The following is a 15485-nucleotide window of genomic DNA, read 5'->3' as shown; positions in this document are numbered from 1 at the left end:
CAGTTAGGTTATTTTTATCTTATTGTTAACTATCCATGGTTATCTGCTCTGATAGAAGCTTATGCAAGGACAAATATTTCTTGTTGCACATACTAGCATTATTGCTTCTATTGTGATATTCACCCAGTCGTAACTTAGGGGTTGGTTGTCTTTTTTTTTTTTTTTTTTGTATTCAGATTTTAAGATCATATACCAGTGCCTGAGCCCTACTATGAATGCTCATCGCCACAGCCCTAACAACCGCCCACAGTACATGAATCATATTTTTCCCCCTTCTAGGACAGCCTGATACACCTACTTGGCGATGCAGGGGTGTAATACTCGAACCCCTCGTGGGCGATGGACGGGTGTCATGCTAGCACTCCCCCATCAGCAAGGGATTAGTGATGCCACTACTAAATCTGACATTTCCTGAATAGCTTTCATCTCTGTCAGAGCTGAAGAAGCAGTCATATGTTACAGTTAGGGTTAAGGTTAGGATTAGAGTTAGAGTTAGGGGTTAGGGTAAAGGTTAGGTCACACTTACACCCCCCCCCCCTTAGTTGCGGGAGGGAGGCACTCATGCACCTTGCCACCCCTCGGCATGGGAGGGGCTCATCCATGTGCCAGCCCTCGCTCAGGGAGGGAGTAGTGATGCCTCTATTAAATCTGACCTTTCATGAATGGGTATTTTCACTTTCATGGCTGAAGAAGCAGCATCTCTTATGATGAGGGTTAGGGTTTGGATTACCCTGAGGGATAGGGTAAGGGTTAGGTCATGCTTGCACCCCCTGTTTGGCAAGGGAGGAAGGTCACACCTGACCCCGCCACCCTCGTTGTGGAAGGGTGTTCAGGCATGCACCCTGCCTCCCCTCCACAAGAGAGTAGTGATGCCACTATTTAATGTGTTGTTTTATGAATGGCTCTTTTCACTTTCACAACTGAAGAAGCAGGCATTTCTTAAGGTAAGTGTTATGGTTAGGATTGCTGTTCATGGTTAGGGTAAGGGATAGGCCATACCTGCACCCTCCCTTGAAGTGGGAGGGCATTCACACATGTGCCACGCCCCCCCCATCTCCGGAGGGTGTTCACCAACAGGACACAGCCCCCTTCACCGGGGGAGGGTGTTGATGTATGCCCCTGCACCCATCTCGTGTGCAAGGGTGTTCATGCATGGACACCACAACCCTAGACGAGGGAGGGCATTTGTCCAAGTGCCCTGCCCTCCTTGGCTCAGGAGGGTGTTCACACATGCTCAGTCCCCCCTTGGCTTGGCAAGGTGTTCAGGTATGTGCATGAACCTGCCCCCCAGTGTGGGAGGGGGTTCACGCATGTGCCCTGCTCCCCTGAGGCACTGGAGGGGGTCACCTGTGCACAGTGCCACTACTCAGCAAGGGAGTAGTGATGCCACTATTAAATCTGACGTTTCATGGACGGCTGTTTTCACTTTCACAGTGGAAGAAGCATGCATCTTTTATGGTAAGGGGTAGGGTTAGCATTACAGTTAGGGTTTAAGGTAAGGGTTAGATCATGCTTGCTCTCCTCCCTCAGCATGGGAAGGTTTCATGCATTACTCCACTATCCTGAGCAAGGGAGAGTGTTCACCCTTTCACCCCACCCCCTGAGAGTGGTAAAATATTGAAGCACGTGCTCCACTCCACTTCCTCTAGGGAGGGCTTTCACACATGCGTAGATCCGCCCTTCGGGACAGATTGTTCACACATGTGCATGACCATCTCTCGGGTCGGGAGGGTGCTCACACATGGGCACACCCCACCTCTGCATGGGAGATGGTTCATGCACGTGTCTTGCCCACCTCAGCAGGGAGGGTTTTTACGCATGTGCATAGCCCCACCTTGGTGTGGGAGGAGGTCACCCATGCAGAGCGCCACCCTTCAATGAGGGAATAGTGATACCACTATTAAATGTGACATTTCATGAATGGTTCTTTTTAATTTCACAGCTGAAGTAGCAGACAACTCTTAAGGTAAGGGTTAGGGTTAGCATTACCATTAACGGTTAGGGTAAGGGTTAGGTCATGCTTCCACACCCCCTCGTCTCCAGAGTGTATTCACGCAATAGCACCGACCCTCAGTGTGGGAGAATATTCATGCATGTGTCTCGCCCCCTTCAGCGTGGGAGGGTGTTCACACTTGGGCCCCATCCCCTTCCACTTGGAAGTGCATTCACGCATTCGCACATTTGCACAACCCCCCCCCCCCAAGGTGAGGGAGGGTGTTGACACATGTGCCCTGTCTCCCTCCACATGGGAGGTGGTTCACACATGCTCCTCACCCCCTTGGCGAGGGAGGGTGTCACCCATGAACAGTGCCACCCCTCGGAGAGGGAGTAGTGTTGCCACTATTAAATGTGACCTTTCATCAATGATTCTTTCCACTTTCACAGCTGAAGAAGCACACATCACTTAAGGTGAGGGTTAGGGTTAGCATTCCATTTAGGGTTTAGGGTAAGGGTTAGGTCATGCTTGCTCCCCTTCTCTGCAAGAGAGGTGTTTCACTTATGCTCCCTGCCCCGCTAGGCACGTGAGGGTGTTCACAGATGTGCACAGCCCTCCCTCAGGGTGGAAGGGTGTTCTCACGCACAACCCTTCTTGGCGACAGAGGGCGTTTGTGCACGCACCCTGCTCCACTTGCGTGGGAGTTTGTTCTCACGTGTGTAAGGCCCCCCCTCCTGGCGGAAGGGCGTTCACCCATGTGCACCATCCCCCCCCCCCCCGCCCCACTTTGGCATGGGAAGGTGTTAACCTCTGTGACTTGACACGTCAGCATGGGAGAATATTCACGCATCTGCCCCGCCCCCCTCTGCCCAGGAGGGCGTTCATGCATGCGCACAGGCACCAGTCAGTGAGGGACGGTATTCATGCATGCGCACAACAACCCCTCCATGAGGGAGGGTGTTCACGCATGCGCCATGCATCCCTCATCAAGGGAATGGTTCAAGCATGCGCCCCATACCCACTTTGGCACGGGAGGGTGTTAACCTATGCACCTCGCCCCCTCAGCGCGGGAGGGCGTTCATAGATGTGCACAGCCCCCATTGTGGCGGAAGTGTGTTCACACTTGTGAACAACCCTGGCTAGGGGAGGAATGCCATTCGCACGTGGGCCGTGCCCCATACCACTGGGGGCTGTTCACACATGTGCACAGCTCTCCCTACTGGCGGAAGAGTGTTCACACATGCACAAAACTCCCTCTCCAAGAGGTAGGGCATTTCCACATGAGCACAACCCCCATCAGCGAGGGAGGGCATTCATACATGCTTCTTACCCCCTACCGCAGGAGGCTGTACAGGCATGCGCACAGCCCCTCCTACTGGCGGGTGTTCACACATGCACACAGCCCCCCTCAATGAGGGAAGGCATTTGCACATGTGCCCCCCTCCCCGGGCAAGGAAGGGTGTGTTCAGGCATGCGCAGAACCACCACCTGAGCAAGTGAGGTCGTTGGTGCATGCGCCCTGCCCCACTTAGCACAGGAGGTGGTTCAGGCTTCTGCCTGGCCCTCTGTCAGCATGTGAGTCGGTCACCCATGCACAGTGCCACCCCTCAGGGAGGAAGTAGTGATGCCACTATTAAATGTGATGTTTCATGAATGGTTCTTTTCACTTTCACAGCTGAAGAAACACGTATCTCTTAAGGTTATGTTTAGGGTTAACATTATCATCAGTGGAAGGGTAAGGGTTTGATCAAGGTTCCTCCCCCCGGGCATGGATTTCCAAGCATTAGCGTGTCCCCCTTTGGCACGGGAGCGTGTTCACCCATGTGCCTGACCCCACTTTGGCACAGCAGGGTGTTGACCTATGTGCCCCACCCCCATATTGCGGGAGGCTATTCACGCACGCCCACTGCCACCCCTAGGGACAGAAGGGTGTTCACACATGTGCACAAACCCTCTCATTGTGGGATGGTGTTCACGCATGCACCCAGGCCTCTCCACTGGGAGAAGGTTCTCATATGCACCACGCCCCCTTGTCATGGCAGGGTGTTCACGCATACGAACAAGCCCCTCTCTATGAGGGGGGGATGCTTTCGTGCATGTACTCCACAACTGTATGGCCAGGGATGGTGTTGACGTATGCTCCCCGCTCCCCTCGCCAGGATGGTGTTCACACATGTGCAAAGCCCCCCCCCCCCCACTTATGGCCGAAGGGGGTTCAGGCATGCCCACAACCCCCGCTCTGTGAAGTATACCATTTGTACAGGCACACAACCCTCCCTCAGCAAGGGAGAGCGTTCACGCTTGGCTCCACTCATCTCGGCGGGGAAGGTTGTTCACACATGCACAGAACCCCCCTCAGCGATGGAGGGCATTCAAACATGCGCCCCACCCCACTTGACTCCAGAGGTGTTTCAGGATTCTGCCTTGCCCCTGGTTGGTGTGTGAGATGGTCACCCATGCACAGTGCCATCCATCAGGGAGAGAGTAGTGATGTCACTATTAAATGTGATGTTTCACGAATGGTTCTTTCACTTTCACAGCTGAAGAAACATGCATCTCTTTTAAGGTAAAGGTTAGGGTTGGCACTGACATAAGGGGTAGGGTAAGGCTTAGGTCATACTTCGTCCACCCTGGGTATGGAAGGTTTTCAAGCATTAGCGCTCCCTCCCCCCTTTTGGACAGGAGGGGGTTCACACATGTGCCCTCCCACATCAAGGGAGGGGGTCACCATTGTGCCACTGTCTCTTGATGGAGGGGTGTCACTCATTTGCTCTCCCCCACCTCGGCACCAGAGGGGATCATGCATGTGCCCCTTCTACACCCCTTCATCGGCGATGTAGCATTGATGTTTCTTTTAGGTCAGATGTGTTTTCTGCTCTCTCGGCCGCTCAGTGAATTAAGTGTCCTACTTGGGTTCAGGTCATGGTCTCACGGTTTGTGGGTTCGACACCTGGTTTCACCTCTGTGCTGATGGTTCTGAACATGGAGCCTGCTTCAAATGCTGTGTCTCACTCTCTGTCTGTCCCTTCCCCACGTGTGTTCTGTCTGTCTCTCTCTCTCAAAAAAAAAAAATGAAGCTAAAAACATTTTAAAGCAGCTCCATTGGTCTACTTGTCTTCTTGTCCTATTCCCACCTCTTCACGGGAAGGTCCATTTCACTGATTGGAAGAGACAATAAAACCCTCCTGTGGCCATTCATATGAGTCACTATTTAGGAAACAAGTGATTATGCTACTTTTGCACGGTCAGGATACCATGGCCGTTTCACGAATGTCCCTGGGCAGGCAGGGCCTCTAAAACTACAAATGTTAGAGGTGATTTTATTGGTAAACAGGTGGGGTTTGTGTTCACTGAGTTCCTTTTACTTCTTTTCATCTTTCCTTGATTGCCTATCTGTGTTGGGTCAACAATTGGTTTCATATTGACTTACAGTTAGGTTATTTTTATCCTTTGGTTAACTATCCATGATTATCCACTCTGATAGAGCTTACACAAGTACAAATATTTCTTGTTGCACATACTAGCATTATTGCTTCTATTGTGAAATTCACCCAGTCTTAACTTAGGAGTTGGTTGTCTATTTTTGATACTCAGATCTTAAGATCATATACCAGTGCCTGAGCCCTACTACGAATGCTCATGGCCGCATCACTAACAGCTGCCTACAGTACATGAATCATATTTTTCGACCTTCAAGGACAGCCTTGATACCCCTACATTGGCAATGCAGGGGTCTGATGCTTGCAGCCCTTCTGTGCCCCTTTGTAGGCCATGTAGATATGTCATGGCTGTGCCCTTCCTGGGCCATGTAGGGGCGAGCCACCTGTGCCCCTTCATGGTGTATGTAGGGGTATGCCACCAGCACCCCTTCCTGGCCACTATAGTGTTTGTACTGGCTGTGGTTTCTGGGACCTACCTGGGGTCTCTGGACATATCTCCATGGATAACGGGGAGCTTCTATAGTTGCGTTCCTCTGCATTACATCTCCCCAGAAGACCCTCCTCTCCAGATAAGTGTTACAGGATCGGGGACCACTTTTCTTTGCACTTTCTTCTTAGTGGAAACATCTTGCCTTTGCTTAGCATGGCTGCTTTGCCCTCTCCACCATCTCCCGGAGGTTCCCTTACCCTTGCACTGCTCTTCATTCACTGCTTTTGGGTGTGCTGTCTCCTGTTGCAGTCCTGCACCAATGGTAATCTGTACCATGAGTGGCCGCAGGAAACCACTTGGAACTTTGGGACTGGGCTGCTCTTCCAGTAGAAGACATACAAGTAGCTTCCTTGATGGCAGAAGTGGATACTGGTCATTGGTGGTAAGAGGTGATTTCACATTTGCTCACATTACCACTAATGCTGGTGCAGAGTGATGGAGGACAGCATGCTGGAGGATCACAGGTAGAGTTGTCACTGTGGCCATGGGAGGCAGTTAAAGAGTCTCTCTGGGATCAGTTTTGGGTGTCTGGGGTATACACAGGAAATAGGAGAGGTTGAAAGCAAGGGAAAAACACCAGAAAACGTATGACCTCATGAGGTGAGTATGTTGTGTTTGTTGCCAAGAGAAGCAGCTCCCCCTGTCTGAGGAAAATAGTCTTATCCCACCCCCAGGACCCCTAGAGAAAAGGTTTCAATGGCTTCACCTAAGACAATACTGTCATGATCGAGAGCAGTGATCTTCAGGCTCCACGTCTACCATCTTTGTTTACTTCCTGGAAAATAGCGGGATTCCAGGGTACTCCAAACGGAGGTGTGGGATCAGGTCCACACATGATCAGGTGCCCATGCAGGGGAGTTGCAGGGTATTACCACTTCACACTGGTAGAAGACGGGGGGATGAGTATGGGAGTGAGTTCAAAGAGTATTACACCAAAGAGGGTGACATACAATAGGCCAGACATGGATACACGGTACTTCCTGCAGGAAATGTAATTTAATGTGTTGCCTGGAGAACTGGGAATGGTCATAATAATGACTCAATGGCTGCCTGCAGTCAACTAGGTTGAAATGCCAGAGCTTTCCTGACTTTCTCAGGGAAGGAAGACTCCAAAGTCCGAGGGAGATGGGAATGGGGGCCTGTTGTGCACACACCTGCTCTTTTACCACAAACGTGATGGCTTATGAGAACAAAATCATGTTCTCTCAGAGTTCTGGAGGCCAGAAACCCGAAATTCCTTCACTGAGACTAAGGTGTCAGCAGGGCTGTACTCCCGGTGGAGACTTCAGGGCTCCAGGGGACACTGTACCCCTTCCGTCTAGTAGCTCCCAGTGGCCACCAACCACACTTGGCTTGGACCACATCACCCCAGTATGTCTCCATGGACACAGTGCCTCCTCTTTTATCAAGTCTCCCTTCGCCTCTCTAAGGATGCTCTTGATACTATCTAGGGCTCACTCGGACAACGCAGGACTCAAGATCCTTAACTAGATCCCATCGATGGGAGTTAGATTCCAGCTGTCAGGACTTGCTTTCTTTGAGGGCCATTGAACAGCCTAGTACAACGTGTCCTTCCATAGGGAGACAGCCAAACCATGCTATCCCTGTGTGGTGGGCTCTCACCTGTGAGCAGTGCCAGGGCACGCATTGCTGACAGACATTGCAGCAGGACTGAATCTCCGGAGAATTATGCCCAGAGTGGAAAATCGAATCCTAAAAAGATCACATGCTTTTAGATTCCATTTGTATAATATTCTCAATGCAACAAAATCCTAAAAAAGGAGAGCAGATCAGGGATTGCCAGGCATCACAGAGGTGATGGGTGCAGGAAGGAGGTGGGAATACCTGCTGTAAGAGGACAACTTGGGATTCCCTATGGAGGGCTTGATGCTCTGTTTCTCATGTGCATCAGTATTTACATGCTGGCCATGATCCCGTTCTACAGGCAGAGAGAACGAAGGGCATCTTTATCCTGTTTCCCAATCACCCACATTCCCAGCAACCTCCCAGCTGCCCACCTTGCTACATCTATCCCCACGGCTCTGGCTGGTGTCCCATTGCCACAGTTGAGTCGTGTTCCTAAGGGAGGAATCCATCTCTCGCTAACACGCCTCCCATACCACTTCCCTCTCTCCTGCACACCGTGGGTTTTCTCAGGACCCGCCATCCTGTGCACCTGCAGCTGTTTCAGCCCACAGGGAGCAATCACTTCCCATCCAGCACCACCTGTTTTGTCTTCCTATGTCTAGCATTGCATGTGCCGGAACCTGCAGACCTTCCCTTGTTTCTCTGTCAGCTGAGTCTGAATGGGCTTCCTCTCTCATTCGTCCCTAGTTCTCATCTATTTAATGAATGACACACATTGCCAAAGCTCACATTGAAGTCTCAATCCCCAGTATGTGGACTACGTGGCACCATTTTACAGACTCACTTGATTACTCCCTTTCTTTAAAAATTATTTCCTTCCTCCTCCCACCATCTGGGCCGCTGCTCACCAGTGTCTGTGTTGGTTAGTCCTCATCTTCTTCCTGCCTCCCATTTGCTTTCCATCTGCCCTTACTCTGGGTTTGATCTCAGCCAGCCTCAGGCTTCTATATACCAGCAGCTGGGGACTCCAAGTCTTTATGCACTGCCCACAGCTGTTCATGTCTCCAGACACCTGACTCCAACTGTGCACCACACAGGTGCTACCCTCCCCAGAATCTGCTACCTCCCTGTAGGCCTCTCCTATTCCCTCCCCTAGTTTACTGGGCTGCTGCCACACTGGCCCCTCCCTGCTCCCTGAGCATGTCAGGCACATACTCCTGCTTCAGGTCTTCGCTTTCATTTTGCCTCTCTCTGTCGGGAATATACTTCCACGTGCCAACATGACATACTCCCTCATTTCTGTCATATCTTTGCTTTGACATCACCTGCTCAGTGGAGTCTCTGCTAGCTCTCTATCTCAAACTGAAAACTGCTCCTTCTCTGACCTGAACACCCGATATCCCTTCCCCACATTCTTTTTCTTCCTGGCCTTTGGCATCATCTGTTTTTCTTTCTTGCTTGCTAGATGTCACCTACTGCAGTCCCTGCCAGAATATCGGCTCCATGGGATCCAAAGACCAAATTAGCTTTGTTTAGGGCTGTTTCCTTATGGCCCTAGAACAGTGCCTAACTCCTTCAAAGGCTCAAACACCATTTGCTGAGCAAGTAAATATTGGGATTTCATATTATTTTGCTGCGTCCGCCATCACAAAGTACCAAAGATTGGGTGGCTTAAGCAACAGAAATTGATTTATTTATTTTCTCACACTTAGATCAAGGTGTGGTGAGGGTGGGTGTCCTCTCTCCATGACTGGTGAATGACCTCCTTCCCACTGTCTTCACGTGGTCTTCCTTCTGTGTGTGTAGGTGCCCACTCTCTTCCTATAGGACACCAGTTATCAGATTAGGGTCCTTCCCCGCAAATGAGCTCATTCGACCTCCACTTTACCTTTCAAGATCTGGTATCCAAGTACAGTCCCATGGGTAGTTAGGACTTCAATGTATGTATTTTGGGGGCAAATCCATTCCATAACAGGTTTCTGTCTGTTGTACCTAGTCACTACCTACATGTTTTTTTTTTTTCTCTATGCCCTTGTCCCCATTCTTTGCTCACACAGTGCTAATCCCAGTTTGCCCTTAGCCCAAGTTATAACTCTGTTTATTTATTTGTATAGGTTTGCATCTTCCCTCTACCTCTATACTCCAAGTTCCTGGCTGGCACTGGAATTACATCCTTAGCATGGGCATCATAACCTCCAGGTGAGGTAAGTATGATTATTCTCATTTTGAAAATCAACAATCTGAAGCTCAAAAGAGAGTAGGTCATGTTTCTGAGATCACAGTACTAGTAAGTGCTGTCCTTTGGATAACTTTGTTCTCATGGGCTCCAAAGCCCACTTTCTTTCATCTACCACACTGTTCCCAAGATGAACGGGGAAAAGCCATACTTCATCCTGGTATGTTGTAAGCAATGAATGGTACGTGTAAAGCTGGTGTCATGTTTCAGGAAATGGGATTAAGTTTAGTATCTGAGTAATTGTACCCACAGGTTGAATTTCAGTCTCACATCCTTTTATTTTTTACAGCTGCAATTTCTGTTATCCTTAATGATTATATAAGTGTATTCTTCCCTTTGCAAAATTTAGCCAGTAAGCATACTAAGAGAGTTTGTTTCCTTTGTAACAGGTCTGAATTATACAATGAATTCATAATGTCAAGATAATAGCTGTTATTTCTTCCTAAAACATAGAGGAAAAGTTCATTGCCTTTGTTGTAAGAGTTTACCATGTGTTTTTGGTAACATGCCTGAGCTGTATTGGTGAAAAACCGTCATAGACTTTGAAAGTCAGTTATTTATAGTTAAGAGAATATCGTTCTTTCTTTGGGTGCAGCTGATTGTTTGAAATAGAACTTAGGATTTTTCTCCATAGATTGTCTATTTCACAACAAGCTTTGTTTTAAAAAGTATGTTATATTTGCATTCATGCAAGTTGTACCATCATTAAATTGACAGGAAAGCAGCTGTTAATAGTTGTCATTTGGACATGTAGATGGAAATGCTAAAGGTCATGGTGTGACTCCTTACACGTGTTGAGCTCTGGTTTCATTTGGCATTTCCAAACCATTGCCCTGAGCTTATGGATGTTGATCAAGTGGCCATGTAATGGTTGTTTTAAATTGACATCAGTGGTGCAGAGATGATTCTTAAGTTGTGTATGAGGAAGCTGTTTGTTTTCTGCTTCTATGTCTGTGTAGCTCCTAAAAATAGAAGGCTAGAGCATCTTATCAAAATTAATTTTGTTCAAAGTAAATGCACCTTGTGAATGAGATAAAGGCTTAGATAATAGTCAATACTTTTGGAGCCTGATATTAATTTGCAAATTTAAAATAGGTCTAGGAGCATTTGTGTGGCTCAGTTGGTTAAGCATCTGACTTCAGCTCAGGTCACGATCTCACTGCTCATGACTTTGAGCTCCATGTTGGGCTCTATGCTGGCATCTGGGAGCCTGGAGCCTGATTGAGATTCTGTGTCTCCCTCTCTCTGCCCCTCCCTGGCTCATGCTCTTTCTCTCTCTCTCAAATATAAACTTAAACATAGAAAATAGGTCTAGAATAAATCCGTAGACCATAACATATTTATAGTGACTGCTGGTTGAAACAGAGAAATAGCCTGAAACTCCAAGCATACATTACTGTTGTTTTCCTCAGCACCCATTAAATGTCAGGTTGACCATTAAGCTGAATACAAGTATTAATCTTTTAGTAACTTGGAAGAGATAAGCATACTATCGTAGCTAGTAAGGTTTGGTATATGTCGTTTTGGTAGACCTATTTTCTTTAATGATCAAAATATTAATTTGAGGTCTCTTTTATTTGGGTATTCAGGGTTAAGAGAAGTTACCCGAGGCAAATGAATTAAGACCATTTTAGAACTGAGCTGGACTTAAAAAGCCAGAGACTGGAGTCATGATAAAGATAGTTTTAACATGCCATTTCATCAATTAAAAAAAAATTACAGCTCCTGGAAGGCATTCATCATGTTGGAGGAGAGTTTCTGGGGTTCCCTCCACAAATGGTACATGATTTTGAGTCAAGGATACAGCCTCACTGACTGTGCTTTTACTGACATGATGGTTCAGATACCAACAACGTTGTCTGTTGGGATTGTCTTTTCCAAAACTGATATCCTTTCAGTTTTTGGTTTAATTAATTTACTAAAGAGAAAACAATGTTTCCCTCTTTCTGAAACATAATCCCATTTGTATTTAGAGTTATCATTAAACATAGTATTTCTAAAAATGGTTAATAAATTGGAAGTCAATATAAATTTGCTTGTGAAGTTATCAAATGGAAAACTGTTCCCAAAGCAGTTATTTTACGTTTTATAGGAAAACTAATCTTTTATGTCCTTAATGCATTTATGTTATATACTCTTCACTTTTGTTTCATGCTATTTGTGTGTGTGTATGTGTGTGTGTGTTTGCAACTAAGTGAAATGTGCAATATTTGGTCATTTAAAAAAATTCACTAATTTAGGCAAAGTCAGCCATAAACAAATGCAATACATTATGTCCAAAGTAGTCAAGCAGATTTTCCATCATGAGTAAAAGTTGATTTATCTCAAATGAATTTGCTTTTCTCTTTTCTTTTTAACAAGCCAAGTCATAGGAGAATATGTTCTTTTATGATCACCTTGAGGCAGGGCAAGAGCAGATTTGTGTCAGAGCACATTGTCCATATTTATGAGAAAGTAGGGAAATTAAGAAAGCCACTTAGGTACAAAGCTTAGTGGGGACTCATGACTGACTCAGCTTTTCAACAATATTCTGTTGGGATGTCTTTTTTTACTGGGTTAATTTTTTTTTAAATTTTTACTTCATTTATTTTTTAAATTTACATCCAAGTAAGCTAGCATAATGTGTAACAATGACCTCAGGAGTAGATTCCTTAATTCCCCTTACCCATTCAGCACATCACCCCTCCCACAATCCCTCCAGTAATTCTCTGTTTGTTCTCCACATTTAAGAGTTTCTTATGTTTTTGTCCCCCTCCCTGTTTTTATATTATTTTTGCTTCCCATCCTTTATGTTCATCTGTTTTTTATCTTAAGGTCCTCATATGAGTGAGGTCCTGTAATACTTGTCTTTCTCTAATTTTGCTTAGCATAATACCTTCTAGTTCCATCCATGCAGTTTAAATGGCAAGATTTTATTCTTTTGGATTGCTAAGTAATACTCCATTGTGTGTGTATGTGTGTGTGTGTGTGTGTGTGTGTGTGTGTGTGTGTATATATATATATATATATACACACCACATCTTTATCCATTCATCCATTGATGGACATTTGGGCTCTTTCCATACTTCAGCTATTGTTGATAGTGCTATTATAAACTTTGGGGTTCATTTATCCCTTCAAAATAGCATATCTTTATCATTTGGATAAATACATAGTAGTGAAACTTCTGGGTTGTAGGGTAGTCCTCTTTTTCATTTTGTGAGGAACCTACCTACTGGTTTCCAGAGTGACTTCACCAGTTTGCATTCCCGCCAGCAGCGCAAGAGTTTATCTTTCTATGCTTCCTCACCAACATCTGTTGTTTGTCTGAGTTGTTAATGTTAGCCATTCTCACAGTAGTGAGATGTTATCTCATTGTGGTTTTGATTTGTATTTCCCTGATGATGAATGATGTTGAGCATTTTTTCATGTTTCATTTGGCCATCTGGATGTCATCCTTGGAGAAGTGTTTGCTCATGTCTTTGCCCATTTCTTCACTGGATTACTTGTTTTTTGGGTGTTGAGTTCGATATGTTCTTTACAGATTTGGAATACTAATCCTTTATTTCATATGTCATTTGCAAATATCTTCTCCCATTCTGTTGGTTGCCTTTTAGTTTCACTGGTTGTTTCCTTCTCTGTTCAGAAGATTTTTATTTTGATGAGGTCCTAATAGTTCATTTTTGCTTTTGTTTCCTTTGCCTCCAGAGACTTGTTGACTATGAAGTTGTGGAAGCAAACATCAAAGAGGTTTCTGCCAGCTTTCTCCTCGAGGGTTTTGATGGCTTCCTATGTTACATTTAGGTCTTTCATCCATTTTGAGTGTATTTCATCCATTTTGAGTGTGCGAAAGTGGTCCAGACTCATTCTTCTGCATGTCGCTGTCCAGTTTTTGCAGCACTCTTGCTGAGGAGACTCTCTTTATTCCATTGGATATTCTTTCCTTCCTTGTCAAAGATTAGTTGGCCATACATCTGTGGGTTCATTTCTGTGTTCATATTCTCTTCCGTTGATCTGAGTGTCTGTTCTAGTGCCAGTACCATACTGTCTTGATGATTACAGCTTTGTAATACAGCTTGAAGTCCGGGATTGTGATGCCTCCTAGTTTGGTTTTCTTTTTCAAGATTGCTTTGGCTATTCAGGGTCTTTTCTGGTTGCATACAAATTGTAGGATTCTTTGTTGTAGCTCTGTGAAGAATGCTGGTGTTTTTTGATAGGTATTGTTTTGACTATGTAGATTGCTCTGGGTACTATTGACATTTTAACAATATTTGTTCTTCCTATCCAGGAGCATGCAATATTTTTCTTTTCTGTGTGTTTGTCATCTGCAGTTTCTTTCATAAGCTTTCTATACTTTTCAGTGTATAGATTTTTCACCTCTTTGGTTAGATTTATTCCTAGGTATTCTATGGTTTTTGGTGCAATTGTAAATGGGATTGATTCCCTGATTTCTCTTTCTGTTGCTTCATTGTTGGTGCATAAGAATGCAACTGATTTCTGTGCATTGATTGTATATCCTGCCACTTTGCTGAATTCCTGTGTTATTTCTAGCAGTTTTTTTGGTGGACTATTGTGGGTTTTCCACATTGGGTTTCATGCCATCTACGAAGGGTGAAAGGTTGAGCTCCTCCTGAACGATTTGGTTGCCTTTTATTTCTTTGTGTTGTTTGATTGCTGAGGCTAAGACTTCCAATATTATGTTGAATACCAGTGGCGAGAGTGGACATCCTTGTCTTGTTCCTAACCTTAGGAGGAAAGCTCTCAGTTTTGCCCCTTTGAGGATGATATTAGCGTCGGGCCTTTCATATATGCCTTTTATGATCTCAAGGTATGATCCTTCTATCCCTACTTTCTTGAGGGTTTTTATCAAGAAAGGGTGCTGTATTTTGTCAAATGCTTTCTCTGCATCTATTGAGAGGATCATGTGGTTCTTGTCCTTTCTTTTATTGATGTGATAAGTCACACTGATTGTTTTGCAGATATTGAACCAGCTTTGCATTCCAGGTATAAATCCTACTTGGTCATGGTGAATAATGTTTAAATGTATTGTTGGATCTGGTTGGTTCATATCTTGTGGAAGATTTTTGCGTCCATGTTCATCATGAAATTTTGTGTATACTTCTCCTTTTTAGTGGGTCTTTTTCTGGTTTTGGAATCAAGGTAATGCTGGGTTCAGAGAAAATGTTTGGAAGTTTTCCTTCCATTTCTTTTTTTGGGACAGCTTCAACAGCACAGGTGTTAAGTCTTCCTTAAATGTTTGGTAGAATTCCCCTGGAAAGCCATCTGGCCCTGGGCTCTTTTTTTTTTTTTTTGGAAATTTTTGATTACTAATTCAATGTCTTTACTGGTTAGGGGTCTGTTCAAATTTTCTATTTCTTCCTGTTTCAGTTTTGGTAGTTTATATATTTTTAGGAATTTGTCCATTTCTTCCAGATTGCCCATTTTATTGGCATATATTTGCTGATAATATTCTCTTATTATTGTTTGTATTTCTGGTGTATTGGTTGTGATCTCTCCTCTTTCATTCTTGATTTTATTTATTTGGGTCCTTTTCTTTTTGATCCAACTGGCTAGTGGTTTATCAATTTTATTAATTATTTCAAAGAACCATCTTCTGGTTTCATTGATCTGTTCTACTGTTTTTGTGTGTGTGTGGGTGTGTGTGGGGGGTGGTTATTTGATGTTGTTGGGTTTTTTTTTCTGTGTGTGTTTTTGTTTTTGTTTTCAGTTTCGATAGGATTGATTTTTGTTGTAATCTTTATCATTTCTTGTCTTCTGCTGGTTTTGGTTTTATTTGTTGTTCTTTTCCCAGCTCTT

The sequence above is a fragment of the Panthera tigris genome, chromosome A2 (genome assembly GCF_018350195.1).
Source record: "Panthera tigris isolate Pti1 chromosome A2, P.tigris_Pti1_mat1.1, whole genome shotgun sequence".
NCBI classification, from domain to species: Eukaryota; Metazoa; Chordata; class Mammalia; order Carnivora; family Felidae; genus Panthera; species Panthera tigris.
The sequence above is the reverse complement of the archived record's forward strand: the minus strand, read 5'-3'. Positions refer to the sequence as shown.